Source organism: Arvicanthis niloticus, chromosome 11 (genome assembly GCF_011762505.2).
Source record: "Arvicanthis niloticus isolate mArvNil1 chromosome 11, mArvNil1.pat.X, whole genome shotgun sequence".
In the NCBI taxonomy this organism is placed as follows: Eukaryota; Metazoa; Chordata; class Mammalia; order Rodentia; family Muridae; genus Arvicanthis; species Arvicanthis niloticus.
Window position 1 is genome coordinate 12443387 of NC_047668.1, and position 18126 is coordinate 12461512.

Here is an 18126-nt window from a genome sequence, read left to right on the forward strand (position 1 = left end):
TTCCTTTGCCTCCTAGGTGGTGGGATTAAAGGAGGGATTAAAGACACGATGCCTGGCTCAGAGCAGTCTTCTTAACAGTGCATATTTGTGTATCTGAACAGTATTGAAACAGAGGATGTGCGACAGTGCTGGCTTAAAGATATTATGGGATGTCTGCTAGATATGGAACTGTAAAACTGAGTCTCACAAGTTAAAGTGTCCCAACGTCATTCATGTGAGGCCAAAAATGCAAAGCATGCAACCAGTGTTGCTCACAGAGACACCTCGCTGCTTAAGAGAGATGGCAACACATGAGCCTGATGGAAAGGGCTGAGGACACGACAGGAACACTACAGGGAATCAGAGGCTTTGAAGAGGTTAACCGATCAAAGAATGCAGTCGCTGGAAGGACTAGGCATGAAGAATATCTAATGCCCCTAGGATGCATCAGTAGCAAGAGAAGAAATAGGGCAGGTAGTAGATGGAGAAACCTGAGAACAGCCATGAGGGGTTGAGTGAAGGCTTCCTAAAGCACTTAGCACGAGGCTGCGTGGTAACTGCGGTGCTTTCCGTTCTCTGTGCACCGCCTGCCCTGTTTTGTCTCATTTTATGTTTATCTGCCATCGATGTGCATGTGTTGGTTTGTGCTTCTCTGGTTTCACCTCTGTAGTTTATAGTTATCTATAAAAGTCCAGGCAAATGTTTGGGTTTTAGAAACTTGTAGAGATGAGCCCTGTGTCTTCTTCCCTTCCTAACTGTATCCACAAGTGTGTCAAGCAAGGCGTCTCACGTCACATATGCACACACACATGCACACACATATGCACACACACATGCACACACACATGCACACACATATGCACACACACATGCACACACACACATACACACACACACATACACACACATACACACACACACACATACACACACACACACACACATTTAATTTGGGGGTCAGGATCATGCTATATAACCCAGGCTGTCCTCTGAGAAACCACGATCTAACTTTCTCCATCTCTGAAGCACGGGAGTTACACGTGTCTGCTGCCACATCTGATGTCGTGTCACAGATTTTCTAATCTTCAGTCACATTTTCCAGTGACAGGTTCCTAATTAGATTCAAGTCACTTTATGTGCTCTCTTAGATCCTACTCAAAACATTCTTTTTACTAAGCGGAGATAGGGTGTTTCTGTTCACCCCAGAAAAAGGCTCTCCTCCTCTCCAGATAGCCTGATACAGCTGCCACCTTGAATTATTTGAAACAGTTATTACTGAGGGTTGAAGCTTTCTCTTTTCCTTGACTTAGTTTCATAGGCTGCGTCCTGGTTCCTCATTGTTTACCTCCAGGCCTACATCTACGCCGTCACTTAGGATTCCCCTCACTTCTCTCTGCACTTTTTTCTCTCAACTTCTTCCTGTACTTCAGAAAAATATTGTTGAAAATACTGCGTGCTCTTTTCACGCTGCTGGGTCAATATAAGCTAAGCAGTGGTTTTATGTTAAAGTTTTAAACTATTTTTTAAAAGGTTTGTTTATTTTATGTGTATATGCTTTTTGTGCATGCAGATGCCTTTGGAGGCCAGGAGAGAGTGTCGAATCCCCTGGAACTGGAGTTACAGATAGTCACCAGCCACCTGATGCTGGTGCTGGGAACTGAACACGGGTCCTCTTCGAGAACAGCACGTGCTCTTAACTACTGTGCCACCCTCCTGGCCATCATTAACTGTTTGTTTTGCTTGAGACAGGGTTTCTATATGTGGCCCTGTCTCTTCTGGAACTTGCTATGTAGACTTGCTATGTAGAACTCACAGAGATCTGTCTCTGCCTCCCAAGTGCTAGGATTAAAGGTGTGTGCCGCTATTTATTATTATTATTATTATTACATCTAGATCAGTGATTCTCAACTTCCTAATGCCGTGACTCTTTAATAAAGTTCCTCATGTTGTGGTAACCTCAACCATAAAATTATTTTGCTGCTACTTCAAATCTGTGATTTTGCTACTGTTATGAGTTGTGACATAAATATATGATGTGCAGGATATCTGGTATGTGACCCCTCAAAAAGGGTTTGCAACCAACAGGTTGAGAACTGCTGGTCTAGATACTCCATTTTATCAGGACTCCAAGTTTTACCTGACTATTTTTCCATATTCAGGCACACAGGCACCTGCGTGTTTACACATCTTTGCCACATTGGTGATTGTTTGCTATATTCAGTTCGTACTGGTAGAACCATTGTAAACATTTTAAAGAGGAATGAGGAAGCTACGTTCACATTAAGAATTAGAAGTAATATTTGTTTTTTTCCCCACCAACAGATTAACTTTTCAAGTACCACTGGTATTATGACAAAAAAAATGAGTTAATGAATTTCATTTACTTTTTATAGTTTATTAGTACTGTTTTCTCCTTCATCTTAAAAACATTAACCTGCTGATTGTTTGTTGTATTTCTATGCTAATTGATCAACTTGATCAAATTCCAGTGTTTTGAAGATTTAGTCCAAGGAAGGCATACTTATAGAAGCATAACATGTTGAGGATTCATGATGTGTAGACAAGGATTATTGAATCTACTGCGTGGACAAGCCACCAAACAGCCCAGGGTAACTAAACTTAAAGGATAAAGACAAAAGTCCATTTTTTATACAGGCTTAGAAGGAGAACAAACCAGTGAGGACCAAGTGAGACACAAGGTCTTTAGTGAGGCCAAGTGTAATGAGCAAATGTGTCTGCTCACAGTCAGGGAGGTCTGTGTTGTAATGTCTTTCTCTCTCCTGGAGGGAGCACTGTAACAAATGGCCGCTTTCAGAGGAGTGCCTCTGCTCCCTAACTTCTGTCTTCATGTCCTCTTGATTTGCCTTCAGTATGTCACCTTCCTGACCCCTAGCCATGCCTCAGGTCCCAGCCTAGTCCTCCCTTTAATCATCGACAGTGATGGCTCACAATAGCTTCTTGGAGAGCTTACTGAATCTCTCATAGACAGGCAGCCTGGGGTTGTGTGGCGAGACCACAGGCTCTGCGCATGACTGTCAGATCTCTCAGGAACCCGTCCACCACCGTAGGTATGATTCACACACAGGGTCTGATCCTCTGCTGCGGCTGCCTCACGTGTCCACTCTCTCTGACACTACAAGAGAGCCTACCTAAACTCTGGCAAAAATCCCATCTCTGTCTGTTTTATTCCCACTGAAAAGAAAAATACCTTTAATGGCAACAACAAATGCTTTACTCCTTAGCCTTTCCATTCTTGACTCTGACACAAATAAACTGTCTGTCTTCCTGGCCCAGGCCTGAGGTAGGGGAAGCAACAGAACCCGTGTTATGGTCCCTTTGTGGATGAGGATGGAGGGGAGCTGGGGCTGTTTGGGGTGATGCTCCCCACTCCTACAAAGAAGCAGATGCTACTAGAACATTTTTAAAAATAGAGATGTGGACTTCAGTCTTGGGCAGAAAGTCCACCATACTGCCAATTTTTCTGTTCTTCATGAATCTAACCAATCTATCTCTGTTTTGCTGTTTTCCAGCCACTGGATCAGTACACGTCAACCCGAACCTGAAAGAATTCCAAATATCTTTCCTTCCTCTGTTAGGTTCGTGTTACCCTGAACCTGTGAGCTCAGAAGAAATTTTCTGGTTATCTGGAGACGGCAGTTATTCATTATAGTTCCCCACCACTGACTGGCTGAGAGTTAATTATCATCAAACATGTACTTGCCCACGGTGAGCTACAAGCTATGCCAGGTGTTTGGTGAATAACACTAATGTAATTTATTTTCCTGTCTGATTTTTCACAGTAATCAGGTAGCAAAAATTATGGGTTGGTACTTAATTTTTTTTATAAGGCCTATGGCCCATTTCACTTATATTAGATTTTTATTTAGTCTTTAAATATTTATTATTTGTGTGAATATGTGTGCGTGTACGTGTGTATGTGTGATGTGTGTATAGAGAACAAGTGTTCATGATGTGTGTATGGAGAATAACATGCACTGATGTACATGTGGAGGTCAGAGGACAAGTTTGTGGGGTTCGTTCTCTTTCTCCATCTTTATGTGGGTTCCAGAGATCAAGCTTGGAGCTCAGGTTGTCAGGCTTCAGTAGTGACTTTGTTTGACGTCAGAGCCACCTCCCCCGGCCATATCTTAGATGTAACTTGTTTTCAGTTTTTATTCTGGAACTACTCATGTTCCTGGGCACACATCACAGACCCATACCCTTTGCCCTTACTCACTAGGGTATTGGTTCGCATGTATGTTTCAATACATTTCCAGAGAGACAGTAACTCTATTTTTGATCTGTGTTTTGTTTTTAGTGTTAGTTCGTTTTACTGTTTTGACAGTAAAAACGTATGTAATATATTTGATCATTTTACTTCGCTTCTAATTTCTCCCTTTGGCTCAGTTTTAAGAAAAGAAACTAAAAGACTCTATTTCTCCTTTAGGATCTCATTCCTTACTCCCTTTGAGAATTTATTCTAACATCTCCTGGATCCTGAAGGCCAAGTCTCCTAAGTCTTTAACACAGTGTATTCATGAAGGTAAAATGCTTGTCAGAGGTCACCTTGGCATTTTATTGCCCCCCTCAGCCCCATTTATTGTGCCCTTAGCTGTATTTTTGCTATTCAAAGGGTTTATGACTTGTATATCATTCATACTCAGTTTCACTCAATTATTTACTTATTTTCTCCTCATTATTACTCATTCATTAATTCACTATATGTGGCACGCAGACTCTAGGTTAGCCCCCATTGATCTTGGCTCCTTGGTGCTCACCCTTAAGTGTGAACAGGTTCTATGGCTTGCTTATAGCTATAGACTATGATAAGGGTTGTAAGGTGTCCTTCCTGTGATTGTGTTACATCATAGAAGGATGCCTTTTGAGCAGACTCAGTCATTGCTGTCTTGATGAATGGCAAAGCTGCAGAAGCACACAGAGTGTGGCAGCTCAGCAGACTCAGCCATCAGCTGGTAAGAAGCCTGGATCTCTTCTCTTGGAGCCACAGAAAATGAGTTCTGCCAAGAGCTTGGGAGAGTGTGGAAGAGATTTCTTTCCCAGTCAAGCCTACAGACTGAACAGCTGGAGAGACACTTGGCCTATGACTTTATGATGCTCCAAGCAGAAGACTTGTCTGAATCATATCCTGACCTATGTTAACTGGGAGACAGTACTGGTTGTTTTCAGTCACTAGGCTGGGGTCATTTGCTTTTCAGAACTAGAAAATAGACATTTGATGCTATCCACATGCTACATGCCATCTATACACAGTGTGAGGCTTGGAGCACCCCAAGAAACTAAGGATAATGTTGCCTGCACTTTGCAGATAAAGAAATCAATTTTCTTCATTGTGATTCATGTTTCAACTTAAGTATGGTTTAAGATACATCTTCTGAGATACAAATACATTTAAGAAACATTCTCCTTGGCATACACTGACCATAAGGTGGGTGGTTTTCTAAAGCCCACATTATTTGTAAACAAGCTTTCTCTGGTTTTTATTATTTTTAGAAGATATATGATATATACCTATATTTATCTCACATAAATAATATTGGATACATAATAGGAATTTTTTATGCTCAAAGCAATAGCTATAAACTGTTTAGAGGAGAGGGCATTCACTCAGGCCCACTCCACACATGCCTGGTGCCTTTCCTGGAATCAGAGCCTCCAGAGAAGATTTTGAATGTGCAGGAGTTTGGATTCAGCATTTGGTTTGCCCCATGGCCTAATTTTCCCATTAGAATCAAGTGTAGAAAAAAATTAGGAATTGAAGAGATTTAGAAAAAAAAATTTTTTGAGTCCTATTTGGTTTAGTGTTTGAGGAGCTGCAGTGGAATTGTGTCACCAGTACTGTGTCTTCTAATGAGAGTCCTTTCAATTCTGCATTTATCAGATGCTAATTATTCATACTTCATGATTGAGGATTTGGAGTCGGAGACTCACCTGCACTATTTGGAACACCAGTGGAGATCCATGTCAACATGGAATTTATACAGCAGCTGGTGCCAGTCACAGCTAATGACGAAACTTCAGTTTAATAAAAAGACCCCCAACTGAGTACAACCATCTCGAAGAAAGTATACTTATCAAACAGCTTTCAATCAGTTCAAGAGAGACACCTTAATTGTGAAGAGGAAGAACTGCACAGCAGTTGTCACCATGCCAACTTCAGATCAATGGCATTGCCACTGTCTTTGGTACATATAGCCTTGCTTATGTCCTTAACTGCATCTGCATCCTTCCTGTTGGGATGAGATCTTTGTTTTAGCTGCTAGCCTGTGATGATGTTGTCTTTTAATTCATTACATAGTATAATACTCCTTAGTAAAATTTAAATGTGTAATTATAAAGGTCAATATCTTTTCCTTTAATTAAAACTTGTTACTGGAAATCAGTGCTTATGACATTTTGTATTTTCAAAAATTATTCTGTTGAAATAAAGCTACACAAACAAAATAAAATCATGGCGATTCTGCTTAAGAGGTGGCTACTGAATGAATGATTATCCGACTTCTGTGAGATTATGTGCAAGAAGAGTGCACACAATAACCTATTAAAGGGAAATGAAGAGAAGGAGGGTTTATTCTGTCAGGAAGAAGTTGCAATACTGAAGAAGAATATAATGGAAAATCTTTTTCTTTTGGAAGAAGGAAGTCATCTAGCTTAAAGACCTCTGGCCAAGAGGGTGCCTGCTGGGGTGCTCTCTGCTCCTTCCCAGCCTGCCTCTTCCCCACCTGTCTCCTCTGCTCCTTTATCCACCACTGTCTCCTCTTTCCTTTCCTTCTCTCTTGCTGTCTATAGTTGCTTATATGATAGAAACTTAGGAACAGAAATACTGAGCTTCTGTGTAACATTTCTTTTTGAAAAGCAGTTCCCACTGTTGAAATACAATTTGGAAATCACTGGACTCAAACAAACAACAATTGCAAATTCTTTCATGCTTTAATAATGTTCTGGTTTCAAGATTCAAGAAAACACAGAAAGGGAGACCGAAAGCCTCCCTTTACCACACCACAGATATCTCTTTTCTTTGAGCTGCAGTTCTGCAGAGAGCGGAGCTGTGAAGGAAACAGCATCCTGTAGCATCCATGCATTCGGGAAGGACTATGACTAAGGGATTCATTTTTCCTTTCTAGAAAAGGTAACTTATTTTTTATTTTTATAAATATGGGTGTTTTTCCTGTATGTATGTCTGTGCACCACATGTATGCAGTATCCTTGGAGGCCAGAAGAAGGTATTGAATTCCATGGAATTGGAGTTACAGATGGCTGTTAGCCACCATGTGGGCTCTAGGAAGTGAACCCTAGTCCTCTGGAACAGTAGTCAGTGCTCTTAATCTTTGAGCTGTTTATCCAGCACACACAAACTCGCCTTTAGGTACTGAATCGACTACATGATATTTAGGCAGAGAGACAGATCTTAAAATCCGAATCTTAAAATCAAAGTCTCTTGGGTTTGCAGTCTCATACTGTGAAGCATGTGGGATATTTGATCTCATTCCCCTCATTTGTATAAGTTCATTAATTAAAACGATACATTTTTTTAAATTAGATTTTTGTCTGTGCCTGATGCTATGTGTTGGGTCTACAGTATATTATTTCTAGCCATCTACAGATTATGCTTTAGTGTGAGAGACAGAAACTAGTCCAGTAATCACAGCATTGCAAATCACAGCATTTTTGTAAGTGCTCTCTGAAGTATAATGTTGGAGAATATGTGGGAACACTGGGCTGGAGAGAGTAGACATTATTAATGTCGTTGGCTCTGCTCTGCAGGGCAGATACTGGGCTCAGTCCAGTGTTCTCTTAGTGTCCGCAGGTAGACTGAGGAAGCTGGAGGACCTATGAGCCCCTCTCCTTCTTGCAATGTGGTTGACTGGCAGCTGAGAAAGGTTTGCAGGAATAATGAAGCTCATGGGGAAAGGAAAGCAACGGTCAAGTACCTCCAGTAGAACTAGTCGGTCACGCCACAGTAGGGTTCAGTAGCGTCTTCACAGGGATTCAGTTGTGAAATGGCCAGTCTTTTTCCCCTGGAAGACCCAGTTCCAAATCCCATTCATTCCCATTTCAATTGTCTACCAGACTTACCTCTCATTATAGAAGCAACCCCAGACTGAACTATCACTATTGAAATTATTAGTTTATACAGCTCCGATCAATCCATCCTCCTTTTCGGGGACTCAACTAAAGGGCATAGCTTTCAGCACAGGAGAAGAACGGGGTCACTGAGTTCGCCGTCTCTACAGAGACTCTGTAGGGTAGAACAGTAGGGTAGAGGGAGGCTGACTGATTAGAGGTTCATATACTTTGAATATTCAACAAATACACTGCCAAGTTAGCATCTCCCACCGACACTGAGAAGCTTTGCCGACACTGATGCCATCCTCTGGGAAGCACCGCCATTAGGCAAGCTTGAGTCCTCGGCAGCATCTGGTGGAATGAGCCATGCTGTCCTAATCCAACAAAGCTGAAGTCGCTGTCAACATCAGTTTGGAGTCATTTTCTTTCTCTTCTTTTTAAATAAACAGGCTTGCATTTTCACTATATTTATCAATTATTTATATGAATACATAATATGTAAACATTTTCATTTATGTTGTGGCTTTTGTATAGCTCATTTTCTTCCTCCTTTTTATATCTTCCTCATCTTCCTATTCTGCGTCTTCTACTCCCATTAGCATCTGTGCATCAAATTAACACATGTCTGTGAGAACACTCAATCCATCTACATAAACTTCTGGATGTGTATTAACAAGACACATATATAGTCCTATGCAGAAGTTTTGGTAGAGTATTGGTTTTGATAAACATGATTATTTGAATATATTTTTGTCCCACTTTTTTATTTTGTTTTTTTTTTTTAATACTAAATACTTCAGAATAATGAGTACCTCCTCAAGGTAACTGTTATAATGCTACCTTGTTTTGTAATTTTTCCGTGGTGTGTATGCACCATGACTTAGTTTTCAGTTTCCTGGCATATTAAACAATGCCATAGTTGACCTTGGATAAGCGTTCTTCTGTACTAGGGCTTTTATTTGTATAAATGGATTCCAAAAGTGTGTGTTCTAGGTCAAAATCATGTGAATATTTAATCTTAATAAATGTTCCCAGATATTTTTTCAAAAAGGACTGTAAAATTATTGTTTCCATCAGTAAAAATGAAGGTACCCTTTGCTCCTACACAAGAAGGGTAATTGTTACTCTTTTATGCCTCCTTGACTAAGGGCTTTAAACATCACTGATGTGCCTTCTCACAAATTTGTAGGCCTTCTGGTTTTGCCTCTGTAAAAATCAAATATCTCTATCTATCTATCTATCTATCTATCTATCTATCTATCTATCTATCTGGTTTATATTTTGAAAAATTCATATATTGATTTGTTTTAGTAGTTATTATTTGAAACATGTATACCTCAACACATCTTTACTTTCATGGCTTCTAAGTTAACTGACTAAATTACAGAACTTTCCATACACACACATTTTTGAAGGACGTCTATCTTTTCCTGTTTTCCTTTAGGGAGAGGGATATTTGAACCTAGACCCTGGAACTTGCTGAGTGTGTCTTTTACACTGAGCTATGACTCCATCTCAGTTTTGTTTCTGTATATTTTTAAATTTCCTGAAATTTTTTTGGCATATAAATTCAACTTGATTTTCTATAGTCTTATATCTATAGGATGTAGTTTATTGGTAGAGAGCTGTCTGGAGTGCACAAGGCCCCAGGTTCCATTCTCAGCACAAGAGAGAGATACCACAAACAAACAATACACCCCATTTTTACCCAGAAAGTTGGACTGTCATCTTGATCACATTTTAAATTCTCATAGAGACTAAGGTTTATTTCTGGGTTCTACATCAAGCTTTATTGATTTTCTGTCCAAACTGTAGATGCCTGATTGGATATTAGAGTCTTTGTGATATCTAGTGTTTGACAAAATCATATCCCTCTTAGCTTTTCTCTTTAAAAATTATTTTGCAGAGTGCTTCTTTAGGTCAAGTAGTTTGGTGTAAACAGAAGCTTGGGGGTGGAGGTTGAGGAGCAGGCGGCTTGTGGCCAGCCTCATTCTCTGAGGAGCAGGCAGCTTGTGGCCAGCCTCACTCTTCCTGTCTTGGGAATGGCAGAATTACCCAGTGGGAAGCTATTTCTGTGAGTACAGTTCAGCAGACCTACTCCACTACCCATGTTTGTGTCACTAGGGACAATGAAGTGTGACTGTCTTAAGTCACAAAAGTTGTGGGGTGACTTGTAACAGCAATATCATCTTTCTCATTCCTATAATGAAATTGTCGTAATGGCTAAGTCAGATAACATACAGACAAGCATGTGCCAGAATCAAGACTCTGTTAGTAGTGGTCACTAAAATATTAGTAATCTCAGTAGTGAAGTGACATGTCTTGAGATAGAGAATATTCTTTTATTATATAGTTTAATTTCAGGTGATTGAGAAGATAGGGCTTCTAGAAGAAAACCCTGCCCTGACTGCTCATCCCCACACTGTACTGTATTATAAACAAACCAACCAACAAACAAAGCAACAAAATGAGGCAACCATTTCACATTGAGGAGAACCTGATAAAACATGGATAGAGATTTCACGAGGAGGGAGGAGCCTGTGTAGCCAAGGGTGGCTTCAAACTCATGATTCTTCAGCCTCTGCCTTCCGAGCACTGGGATTAAAAGTGTGAGCCACCATGCCAGGCAAAAAAAACATTTTTGAAAATTGTATTTTAGAGTATATTTATGCATATATTAATGCCACAGTACACAAGCAAATGTCAGAAGGCAGTATGTTTGGCCACTGGTTCTCTCAATTGGATTCCAAGGCTCAAACCTGGGTAGTAAAAAAAAAAACTTGGTGGCAGGTGTCTTTACCCACTGATAAATCTTACCAGCCCCAGGAAGAGGACTTACGACCAAATTTGGGCCATATGTGTGTTTTATTTTGATCACAGCATTTAAAAAAATCAGGAGCAGAGGCTGGAGAGATGGCTCAACAGTTAAGAGCACTGGCTGTACTTCTAGAGGATCTGGATTCAATTCCCAGCACCCACATGGCAGCTGACAAATGTCTCTGTAACTCCAGTTCCAGGGGATCTAATACCTGTTATATGTTATATGCATATAAAGTAAAATTAAATTACTTTTAAAAAGGAAAAATCAGGGAGTCCTTTATGCACACACTTGCTTCTGGCTTCTCCTGAAAAAAATTCACATTTTTCCATGGTAAACTCTCATTTCTCCATGAGTCTAATCTCTGGAGTTGTGACTGCATACGAGAGATCACAGATCTCCGCTATCAATCTTGCTCATACCAGCTTCACTGGTCTAATTGCATCTTCTATTGGTCCGAGGCTGCATACAAATACGTAGATATTCACAGTGAGTGAAAACTTGATTGTTCCTTCAACACGAGAGAATCATGAACTCTAGATGCCAAAATGACAAAGTGCTATGGAGGAGTACTAATGCCAGGTCATGTGGGATCTTTGTGGTAGAACCAGCTTGTGGAGAAAAAGACAAGTCTCTTCCTGCAGAACACAATAAAAATAGCGCTTTGGTACCTCAGCAGCATTTCTCATCATCCAATCAGTTACAGACCACACAGACTAATTAATTCCTCAGTGTCCTCATAGGGTGAAGATTCCAGAAATACCTCTTGTCAGAAAAAAAAAAAAAAAAAAAAAGAATTCAAGAAAACATTTGCAAAATCTCTTGTCTCCTCCGAAGAATCTTAATACAATAAGCTTCGAGTTCTCATTAAAACCGGCAACAGAACCTCCTCCATCTTGCTCGTTCGGGATGGCAATCATAACAGAAAAGGGGTTAGACAGACATGCCTGGAGTCTAGATCGCTCAGTCTATAATTTCTATGCAACTGCTGGAGCCTCACCCAAAACCATTTACATTTACATTCTTGGAAACTCCTCTTAATTTTATCCATCTTCTTTACTTCAATCTTACCAAAAGATACACCTTCATTTTGGCAGCACCTTCGGGGTCTACTAGAATAGGGGCTAACTGACCCAGTTTTCAAAGGCAGAATTTTTCCAACACGAACATGCCTCCTGCTACAGGTTCAACCAATGAAACAAAACAGCACTTGAAATTTATCCTAATGTTACTTTGCATTTGTATTGTACCTTACTGCTATTTTGGTTTGATGATGATATTTTGTTTCTTTTTCTTTTCTTTTCTTTTTTTCTTTCTTTTTTTTTTTTTTTTTTTTTTTTTTTTTTTTTTTTTTTTTTTTTTTTTGATACAGGCTTTCCCTATACATCCCAGGCTGGTCTGGAACTTATGGCCTAGCTGCCTCAGCCTCTCAAGTGCTAGGATTACAGGCACACAGCCATGCTTGACTACTTATCTCTATTTTATTAAGGTTTACTTTCCCCATTAATTAATTAATTTATTTATTCACTCTACAGCCTGATCACAGCCCCTCTCTCCCCCTCCTCAAAGTCCTACCCTTACATCTTCTCCCCATTCCCCTTTCCCTTCTTCTGAGAGAAAGGGACCCCCCCCCCCCCCCCCCCCCCCCCCGCACCATGGATACTCACTCACCCTGATACATCAAGTCACAGCAGGACTAAGAGCATCCTCTTCCATTAAGGCCAGAGAAGGCAGGGCAACTATGGGAAATGTTGGATGCCAAGGCTCACAACAGAGTCAGAGGCAGGCCCTCCCTGCTCCAGTTGTTATGGGAGTCACATGAGGACCAAGCTGCACACCTGCTACAAATGTACAGGGGCCTAGGTCCAGCCTGTGCATACTCTTTGGTTGGTGCTTCAGTCTTTGTGAGCCCAGGTTAGTTTACTCTGTACATCTTCTCATGGTGCCTAACCACTCTACCTCCCGCATTCCTTCTCCTCAACTCTTCCACAAGGCTCTCCAAGCTCTGCCTTGTTTGTCTGTGGGTCTCTGAATCTGTTTTCATCAGCTGCTGGATGCAGCCTCTCAGAAGACAGTTATGCCAGGCTCCTGTCTATATGCAGAACAGAGTATCATTAATAGTGTCAGGGGTTGGGTCTCTTCCATGGAATGCATCTCAAGTTGAGGCCAGTCATTGATTGGCCATTCTTAATTTAATCCAAGGCCTGGGAAGCAAGGATGAGTTGGGGGTTAACTTCAAAGTAACAACAGGGTCTTGTGATTGACCGCATTGAGGGTAGGCTGGAGTCCCCTCTGAGCTGTCTCTTTCTGGTTGCTGACATCTTAGAGGTCAAGAAAGTTGGGTTAAAAAAGAGGGTCATTGAAGAGTGACATTGTCATGTCAGAAATGAAGACTTTCCCCTGTGTTGTCCCCCCACCAAGATTTTTTATGCCTTTAGAAAATTGCAATATCAGTGACAAATAAGATAAAATTTTCTTTAAATATAGTAAAGGTCATTGTCAGAGACCTATAAATAGAATAAGTAGAAGAGATACATGATCTGATCTTCTATTTTCATTCTAGTCATTGAGAAAGCTGTTTTTCTGTTATTCTGGGCTAGCTTTCGTTAAGAAAAAAAAATACACCGGAACCTTTTACAAATGAAAGAAATGTGTATAGTATGCAAATTCAAAGTGTGCTGTCCTCATTCACCCAGTGGGATTCAAAATAAGCCCCAACTTGTGAACATATTAAAGCAGATTGAGACGGATATTAGCGGGATTTGGAAGGAGAAGCACTCCAGTCAGTCAAACACGCTAGGCAGGAGAACTTTGATAATGTTGTTTTACTGATAATTACCTGCCGGCTGTCACCTCAAAGTGGGATTTCATGCAGGTTCCAGTATTTAAATATTACGTTCAGAGCCAAGCCTGCAAAGACACTTATACCAATCTGGCCCTGTCCATTTTATTTCACAATTATCTGTGTCTTTCTTAGGGAGAAGCAATGCAGTTAACTCCCTTTTAATTGTGTTTGAACTGTGTGGGCTGGGAACTTCAGTCCTATGCTCCTTCTTCCCTGGTTCACAGTCTTCTCTCATCAGTAGGTTCCAGAATTACTGGAAAGCAGACATTCGTGACTAGCATGAACAATCATCTGACCTCAGAAACTGGTCACCAGGCAAAGCACACATCTCACACCTACACTAAGTACAGGTAGTTTAGGGAAAAAGCAACTTACATGGTCTACATAGACTGCCAGCCCTACAGAGAACTTCCTTTTCTCTGCCACAGCCCCCCACTCACCCACTTTCCCCCTCATACTGAACTCCTAATTAAATTTAACAGTTTCAAGAGTTTAAACTGTGTACCTTTTTAATTGTGTCCTACTTTGTATTGGCTAATGCACAAGTCTGAAAATGGATATTACAGCTTTTTATGATATAATATCACCCTAATTGGTGCTTCATAGGCCGTGGCTGAATTCTTTTCAATTAAGCTCTAACATACAGTAACTGTTTCTCTCTGCAAATGCTGGAAAGCCATTCACAAGAGAGGACTGGTACTGCACAATTCCGAAGTACCTTAATGTGTCAAAAATGTTTTGTGAAGAAAGCTACACTGTAAACGCAATCACCTACATTGGTGTTCCCATTGTTAACTGGGAGTGAAAGTATTGCTAATTGTCCCGCGTTTTAGCTGGGTTTTTAAAGCATTATGTAGTAAGTACACCGGAGGGTCAATTTGTGAAGTGAAATACTTAGCATGCAAAGCGTAATACAAGACGCTGTGCAATACTTGACCTCTCAGTGTAATAAATGCAGCGGCGGAACGCTGTGCATTCAGCATGCACTGAATAGAGCCTTCGCAGTGGAACAAAACCAGAAAATGTTCTCTTCATTCCTTTTTTTTTTCCACTAAGCGAAAATTATTCTTTATAATGGCCATTGCAGCAATTAGCTGGCATTTGGTAGAATAAATGTGCAGAAATAGCAATTTCTTATTTTAAATGAGATTTTGTATGGAGCCAGCAAATTACTTGAGGTATATGAATAATTGTGCCTCAGCTTTATGCTACAGAATAGGGTGTGGGTGGGGGAATAAAGATTTCCTATTTGCAGTTAAATGTTTAGACATTTTATTATTTTAATTTCACTCACAGTCTGCCTGGATTGACCCTGCTTTCCCATTGATCATTTCATGTGCTCCTGGAAGCAAGTGTGCAGATGGTGGGAGACTCCCAATTAGTGCACCGTGCTTTTTATGAATGTGACATGGAAGTGCAATCAGGTCTGCTGTGGAAACAGTGGCAGTATTTAGCGGTCGGTATCCTAAATCGATACAATGTAACAATCTATGTGGAATGAATGCTTATCAATGTTCTCCGTGGTCAAATGCACTGAAAACTTCATTAAATTTTTATCTGAAGTTTTTCACCTTATTGAAATGCATCCTTCCAGGCATTCATGATCCATCTAATTAGCCTTAAGTAGGGCATTTTTTCCTCTCTCTCAAAGTGATTCAGTTAATTATGTCCATATATTCATAATTATAAGGTGGATGAGTCGGGTAAAACTGAAATTATGAAATCTGTGGAGAGATTCCATGAGGTTTAGAATGTGGAATACAGAAAAGAGATGAAGAAAAGAAAGTCAGAGCAAAGAAATACCTTTTACAAACACCCTTAGCCCACCCCCAGCTGCTCTCTCACGGATTTCTGAATTTGTTTATGTTTTCATTTATCTGTAATACAGCAACTCCCAAAAGCCGCACTGAGGCAAGCACAGAGAGAACGTTATAATAAACAGGACAGATACGAAGAACGCTTGGCAGATGCCTTTAAATTTTATTTTTTAATTTAAGAATGTTCCAAGACGTTATATGGCCATTTCACAATTAACTATTCAGTTTTAAAAACGTTTCTTTTGTCCTTTGACTACCAGTCCCCAGCTCTCCTTCCAGATGACACCATTTTAGCCACTTTCTTGTGAGTTTCTCTCTTTCCACAAGTTGAAGCTCTTTCTTGGGGCTGGAGAGATGGCTCAGTGGTTAGGAGTGTATTCTACTCTCACAGAAGACCGGAGTTCGGTTTCCAGCACCCATATCAGGCAGCTCGCAACCCACAAGTGCCTGCAACTCCAACTCCTAAGGATTCTGATGCCTCTTGACCTCCATGGGGACTTGCACTCATCCACATGGACCCCCCCCCCCAACTAAAATAAAATCACATCTTAAAGTCCTTTATTCTATCTCTTCACACATGTGCGAGCACATCTTAAAACAATTTTATTATTATTTTATATGTATGAGTGTTTTGGCTTCATGTATTTATATATGCATGCATGTCTCATGCCTATGGAGGCCAGAAGAGGGAGCTGGGTCTCCTGGAACTGGAGTTGCAGATGTGATGAGGCATCATGTGTGTGCTGGGAATTGAACCCTGTCTTCTAGAAGTGCTTTTAACCACTGAACTATCTCTCCAGCCTATTATACATCGCAATTACACAGATTCTGTACACTGTCTTAAGATTCAAAAAGTTTAAAAAAATGTCTAGGTAGATTTTTTTCCCCCCAGAGTAAGAATGTTTTCGGCCTTTAAACTTCTATGTTATTTCTTCACACAGTTAAAGAAGAGTTCATCAGAAATTTCATTTTACTTAAGGCCTGCATGTGCACAAGTATTTTATTCAGACTAATTTTCTTTCTCCTATTGAGTCATGCCAAGAATTCTTCTGCCAAATGCCGTAATGAAGGTACCTGGTTAGCAAATAATGCATCTCATCTGCTAAGCCCGACCTGCGCTACTGTGAAATTGGAATTACCCCCAATTAGTTATTTTAATCTGGTCCTCAGTAGTGATGTTCTCACAGAGCGAGCAAATGTCAGCCCTTCACTGCTCCACAAACAAGGCTCCACAAGCGGCCCCAAGCTGCTTGCTGTGCTATTCCACTGCTGCCTTTGCCTGCTCAATATACTTAGCAAATTGCATAGTCACTGGCCAGAAAGAGTTCAGCATTTCCCTGTCCTGCCCCAGCTCCTCATGCTGTTTTCTCAATGGGGCAAAAAGGACAGTACAATCACTTAGGTTTAGTGCTCAAAGTGGCTTAGAGTAGATAGATCAGGGAATGCGAGAATAAATTTAATTTAAAGATATGTATATGAGACAGCTCACTGTTAAGAGACTGACTGCTTTTTCCAGATAACTAGGTTTTGATCTCCAGCCCCCACATGGTAGCTAACTATGTCTGTAAGTACATTTTCATAGGATCTGGCTTCTTTTTCTGACCTCTTGAAAGTCCTGCACATACATGGTGCACAGATGTAAATGAAGGCACAATGTCCATTCACATAAAAATAAAAAAAATATTTTCAAATTATATTTGTTCAGTGAGAGAAGATGAATTATCATGTTTTAATTTCCATTAATAATAATTATTTTCTGGAATGTTTCTCCTGAAATGTCTCAGAGTTAAAATTAATGCAGTGGGCTACAGGTAAACTTTCTTCAAAATTTTTGTCGGAGGCATGCGAAGACCTTATAAACAGCTACCCTGGTAAATGATGACCCAGATATCACGATATCTTAGATAATTCTTTCCACAGAGCTATTTCAGGTTATGATAACCATCTAACAAGTCTTCAGTGCATTCTGGTAGGCAGATGGCTCTGAGGATAGCTTTAGAAGAGACGAAAAAACGGTCAAGCTCTGTTATGTGTTATATGTTAGATATCTACTGTGGTTCTCAGCAACACTGTAAGCTTCATGTCCTTGTTACGGAATCTGCTAACAATATTCTTATCTGGGATATTCACCAGTATATAATCTTCTCCATCCAAAAACATAGATAGAAAATCTATATGGACAATGCTTTTTGCTTTCAGTGTCTATTTGAAAACAATAGCCTTTCTTTTCTGTCCCAGAAGAGCTCAAGTGAAGGTTTTTTGTAGTTGACTTAAATAGATGCCATTCCGCTTCCCTCTCTGGGCTTGCCCTCCTCCATTTTGCTTTCACATGGACACTCTCTGACTCTGATTCTGTCTCCTCTCCCAGAGAAGGGTCTTTTGGAGGCAAGAAACTGTTGGTGCTCACCTGTCATTTGTATACCTGGCTGGGTTCTTACTCTTGATCTGCTCAAACTCCTGGTCACTCCCACCTCTGACACCACTCCTGTGGAGACAAAATACTCTAAATCGCTGTGCTCCATCCATAAGTGTGCGCTGAAGTATGTGGGGACACCCTTGCTGAAGTAGTGGGGGTTGTGCTC

The 18126-nt window shown here is 40.5% G+C and overlaps 1 long non-coding RNA gene across 11 annotated transcripts in view; it reads left to right on the forward strand.

Moving 5' to 3' along the window:
* The window catches only part of LOC143443843 (uncharacterized), a 37799-nt gene extending 31193 nt beyond the window's left edge, over positions 1–6606 (forward strand). For 3 of the 11 annotated variants that reach the window (XR_013113146.1, XR_013113142.1, XR_013113147.1), the window contains 4 exons: positions 1550–1830; positions 3510–3705; positions 4427–4522; positions 5879–6604. This is a non-coding gene — a long non-coding RNA (uncharacterized LOC143443843). Of the gene's footprint in view, positions 1–1549; positions 1831–3509; positions 3706–4426; positions 4523–4850 lie in introns of all 11 variants that reach the window. The other 8 variants (XR_013113150.1, XR_013113145.1, XR_013113149.1 and 5 more) reach the window with 8 other exon arrangements.
* The last annotated feature ends 11520 nt before the right edge of the window (positions 6607–18126 follow it).